The sequence below is a fragment of the Myodes glareolus genome, chromosome 26 (genome assembly GCF_982192425.1).
Source record: "Myodes glareolus chromosome 26, mMyoGla1.1, whole genome shotgun sequence".
Lineage (NCBI taxonomy): Eukaryota > Metazoa > Chordata > Mammalia > Rodentia > Cricetidae > Myodes > Myodes glareolus.
Window position 1 is genome coordinate 8,500,448 of NC_142051.1, and position 5,897 is coordinate 8,506,344.

Consider the following 5,897-nt stretch of genomic DNA (forward strand, 5'->3'; position numbering starts at 1 on the left):
TAAGGAGTATAGGTATTAGCTCTTCCTGGAAGTTCTGGTAGAATTCTGCATTGAAACCATCTGGTCCTGGGCTTTTTTTGGTAGGGAGATTTTTGATAACAGCTTCTAATTCTTCGCGACTAACAGGTCTATTTAGATTGTTCACCTGTTCTTGGTTCAACTTTGGTATATGGTACTTATCTAAAAAAATGTCCATTTCTTTTACATTTTCCAACTTTGTGGCATATAAACTTTCATAGTAAGATCTAATGATTCTCTGAATTTCCTCTGTGTCTGTGGTTATGTCCCCCTTTTCATTTCTGATCTTATTAATTTGCATGTTGTCTCTCTGCCGTTTGATTAATTTGGATAGGGGTTTGTCAATCTTGTTGATTTTCTCCAAGAACCAGCTTTTTGATTCATTGATTCTTTGGATTGTTTTCTCTATTTCTATTTTGTTGATTTCAGCCCTCAGTTTGATTATTTCCAGTCTTCTAGACCTCCTGGGTGAATCAGCTTCTTTTTTTCTAGAGCTTTCAAGTGTGCTGTTAAGTCTCCAATGTGTGCTTTCTCTATTTTCTTTAATTGGACACTTAGTGCTATGAACTTTCCTCTTAGCACTGCTTTCATAGTGTCCCATAGGTTTGAGTATGTTGTGTCTTTGTTTTCATTAAATTCAAGGAAGAGTTTAATTTCTTTCTTTATTTCTTCCTTGACCCAGGGGTGATTTAGTAGTTGAATGTTCAGTTTCCATGAGTTTGTTGACTTCCTGGGGGGGGCATTGTTGTTGAATTCTAACTTTAATCCATGGTGATCTGACAAGACACAGGTAGTTACTAATATTTTTTTGTATCTGTGGAAGTTTGCTTTGTTACCGAGTATGTGGTCAATTTTCGAGAAGGTTCCATGAGCTGCAGAGAAAAAGGTATATTCTTTCCTATTTGGGTGGAGTGTTCTATAGATGTCTGTTAAGTCCATTTGATTCAATACCTCCAATAGGTCTCTCAATTCTCTGTTTGGTTTCTGTCTGATTGACCTGTCCATTGGTGAGAGAGGAGTGTTGAAGTCTCCTACTATTAGTGTGTGTGGTTTGATGACCGCCTTGAATTCTAGAAGAGTTTCTTTTACATATGTGGGTGCCTTTATATTAGGAGCATAGATATTCAGGATTGAGACTTCCTCCTGATGAATTGTTCCAGTTATGAGTATGAAATGTCCATCTCCATTTCTTCTGATTGATTTTAGTTTGAAGTCGATTTTGTTAGATATTAGAATGGCCACGCCCGCTTGTTTCTTAGGTCCATTTGCTTGGAAAACCTTTTCCCAACCCTTTACTCTGAGTAGGTGTCTGTCTTTGTGGTTGAGGTGTGTTTCTTGTAAACAGCAGAATGTTGGATCCTCTTTTCGTATCCAATCTCTAAGTCTGTGCCTCTTTATAGGTGAATTGAGTCCATTGATATTAAGTGATATTAATGACCAGTGGTTGTTGACTCCGGTCATTTTTTTTTTTTTAGGTAGTAGAGTGTATGTGTTTTTCTTCTTTGATTTGTGCTTGTGAATGGTCGCTAGATGTTCGAGTTATTGTAGGCCGTGTTGGGAATGTTGGATTCCTTCGGTAGTGATTTTCCTTCTAATATTCTCTCTAAGGCTGGATTAGTAGCTACGTATTGTTTAAATTTGTTTTTATCCTGGAATATTTTGTTTTCTCCGTTGATAGTGAACAATAGCTTGGCTGGGTATAGTAGTCTGGGTTCGCATCCATGGTCTCTTAGTTTCTGCAGTACCTCTATCCAGGATCTTCTGGCTTTCATGGTTTCCATAGAGAAATCCGGTGTAAGCCTGATAGGTTTACCTTTATAAGTTACTTGACCTTTTTCCTTTGCAGCTCTTAAAATTTTTTCTTTAATATTTATGTTTTGTGTTTTGATTATTATATGGCGAGGGGATGTTTTTTTCTGATCCAGTCTATTCGGTGTTCTGTATGCTTCTTGAACCTTCATAGGAATATCGTTCTTTAGGTTGGGAAAGTTTTCTTCTATAATTTTGTTGAATATATTTTCTGGGCCTTTGATCTGCAGTTCTTCTCCTTCTTCAATCCCTATTATTCTTAGATTTGGTTTTTTTATTGTGTCCCAGATTTCCTGAATGTTTTGTGAAGAGAATTTGTTGGATTTGCCGTTTTCTTTGACCAGAGCATTTATTTTCTCTATGGTATCTTCAGATTCCGAGATTCGTTCTTCTATCTCTTGTATTCTATTGGTTATGCTTGATTCTGTAGTCTCCATTCGTTTACCTAGGTTTTCCATATCCAGCCGGTTCTCCGTTTGTGTTTTCTTCATTGCCTCCATTTCAGTTTTCAATTCTTGCACTGTTTCCTTTACTTGTTTGATTGTTTTTTCTTGGTTTCTCAGGGTTTCATTCACGGATTTACTTATTTCTTCAAACTTTTTGTTATATTTCTCATCAATTTCTATACTCATTTCTTCAAACTTTTTGTTATATTTCTCATCCAATTCTTTAAGGGAGTTATTCATAACTTGTTTAAGGGACTCTATTGCTTTCATAATGGCACTTTTTTCCACTTCTTCTGGGTTAAGGTGTTCAAGTCCTTCTGTTGTAGGATCCTTGGGATCTGGTGTTTTCATGTTGTTTTTCAGATTGTTGGATGAGGTCTTGCCTTGGCATCTGCCCATCTCTTACTTCAAATGTTCTCTATTGGAACTTCTGTTACCGGGTCAGGTTCCCTTCTTGGGCAGGGATTTCACTGACAAAATGCCCACCTTTCCTCAGGCAGGCTATTGAAGCACAGGCACTCCCTCTTTCCTGGATGCGCTTACAATGCAGGCTCAGCTTGCAAGGCAGCTGAGCTGGGGAAAATTTTATGGCCCCAGGGGGAAGGGAGAAATATAGGAATTCGTACCTGGATGGGAGCTGGGATGGCAGGCGGGAGGGGGTAGCCAGCACTGCAGGGCGTCCTGGGCGACTGTAGGGTCGGGGAACGCCAAAGCTCTTCCTCACCAGGACCCTGTCATGGCCCGAAGCAAACTCACCCCTCCGATGGCCCTCTGCTAGAAGTCAGGGCCCCTGCTGGTCAGGAATGTGGCTGAGCTGGCACCTGGTCCACCTGTCCTCAGGGAGGCCTTTAAGACCCAGGAACTGCCTCGAGCTGGGCTGCGCCTACAGCCCAGGCCCAGCTTGCAAGGCAGCTGAGCTGGGGAAATTTTATGGCCCCAGGGGGAAGGGAGAAATATAGGAATTCGTACCTGGATGGGAGCTGGGATGGCAGGCGGGAGGGGGTAGCCAGCACTGCAGGGCGACCTGGGCGTCTATGGGGTCGGGGAACACCCAAGCTCCTCCTCACCGGGACCCTGCCACGGCCCGAAGGAAACTCACCCCACCGATGGTCCTCTGCTAGAAGTCAGGGCCCCTGCTGGATCCATCAGTTACTAGATTATGGCTCTCTGTTGACAATGAGGGTAGTCACCAATCTGATTATAGGAGAAGACCAGTTTAGGTATTCTTTCCACTATTGATAGGAGTCTTACCTGGGGTCATCCTTGTGGATTCCTGGCAGTTTTCTTGGCAACAGGTTTCTCCCTAACTCTATTGTGGCCACCTCTATCAAGATATTTCTTTCATTACTCTCCACCACCATCTCACCCTGAACTTAATCAACCTGATCCCTTATGTTCCCATGCCTTGTTTTTTCCCCTCCACCCTCACCCCTGCCTCCAGTTTTCCAAGGAGATCTCATCTATTTCCCCTTCTTATGGAAATCCATGTGTCTGTCTTGGAGTCCTTTTTAGTTATTACTGAGCTTCCCTGGTGCTGTGGATTGTAGCCTGGTTATGCTTTGATTTACATCTAATATCCATGTATGAGTGAGGACATACTATGTTTGTGTTTCTGGGTCTAGGTTGCCTCAATAAGGTTGCCTCACTAAGGATGTTTTGCTTTTCTAGTTTCATCTGTTTGCCTGAAGATTTTTTGATGTCATTGTTTTTTCCACTGAGTAATACTCCATTGTGTAGATGACAACATTTTCCTTATCCAGTTTTCAACTGAGGGGCATCTATGTTGTTTCCAGGTTCTGGATATTACAAATAATGCTGCTATGAACATAGTTGAACAAGTGTCTTTGTGATAATATTGAACATCCTCTGAGTATATGCCTAAAACTGGGATAGCTGGGTCTTGACTCCCGATTTCCTGAGAAACCATATTGATTTCCAAAGCAGTTGTTCAAGTTTGCACTGTCACCAGCAATGGAGGAGTGTTCCCCTTACTCCTCATCCTCTCCAGCATAAGCTATCACCAGTGTTTTTGATCTTAGCCATTCTGATGGTATGTCAGAGTCATTTGGATTTACATTTCCCTGAGGGATAAGGATGTTGAACAATTCCTTAAGTGTATCTCAGCCATTTGAGATACTTCTATTGATGGCTCTCTGTTTAAATCTGTACCCCATTTTATAATTAGATTATCTGGTGTTTTGATGTCTAGTTCAAATTTGATAACTCCACCAAAGTAATTAAAATTCTCCCTGATGCATGGTGGATAGTGTTTGAGAGATGTTCATATTGGTGTTACTGTTAGTCAACCTATTACCAGAAGGAGAATATATGTGGAGCACATTAGAATATCGCTAGGAACAAAAGAATTATGTATTATTCCTGCTAGTTGCCCCAACTCATGTTCAAACAACACATGGCATCTTCATTTAGAAAGTAGAAGGACATGAGGTTTTGTTCCTAAACTAGTCACTGTGGTATATTTAGGTATGCCACATCCTCCTAGCACAATTCTATTGAGTTCCCAACTTAGACTTCCAGTGAGATGCTTTTTTGCTTCTTTGATAAATTCCGCTTAGTCTCATATAAACTCCTTTGATCGAGCACTGTCTTTCACCCTTCCCTAGACCTCTCTCTACCTTCTTGGGAGCTGACTCAGTATTTCACGCTATGAAAATCACCAAAATCACCAACAACTGAGCAATTTCTCCTGTCTTCTTTTATTGGCATGAGTGACTTTTTTAAAATTCCAGTCAATTATTAAACAGAAATTATAAATTAGCAGAACTTATCAAATAAATACTGCACTATAGCAATTAACCTCAGACATACACCACGTTGTAGGAAAACTATAATATGATTTGGTTATTTTAATAGCCACATGAAGAAAAAGGTCTTATTCATTATTTTTACTAACTGAAACCCAAAATGTAGACACTGTTGAATTGTTTAAAAAATGCTAGAGGCAAAATGTGTATTACATGCATGGGTCAGTAATTAAAATGAGAAGGGAGGTCCTCTGAGTTTCATTTCAGGGCTAAATGTAGAGCAGCGCCTCCATTCTACTGCAATTCTTTTCCTAATACCTAATTCAAGACCTCATTCTGTGAAAATAAAACAACTGTGTTTCTAAGAGGCAAAAATAATAAATTAAGAAGCATAGCTACAATTATGGAAATGAGTCTATTAAATTTCACATCTTATGAGGGCCCAATTGTGTTTGTTATCTAAGGCTAATTATAGTAATGAGATTGTTAAAACATGATTTAAATCACCAAAACCTATCCTTCACACTTTAATTAAATTATTATTACTTTATAATTTCACAGATTGCTTAAGAATGAATCACAAAATAATATTCCTGTAATACAAATATCTACCTCTGCTTGGTACAGAACATCTGTGTGGTAGGAATGGTTTAAGCCAATCTGGTTTCAATGTTGCATACACTTCACTTTATCACTAGGCACTGAAATGGATTTTCTGTATTCATATACACAAATGGTTGAATGTGAAGGACTGAATGAACTTTCTTCACTAGGTAAAGCTATAAGTATGGCAAAGTGCTTTATTAAAAATAGTAGTTAATAGTTGCATTTGGTTCAGTTGGTTTTTCTCATTTTTATT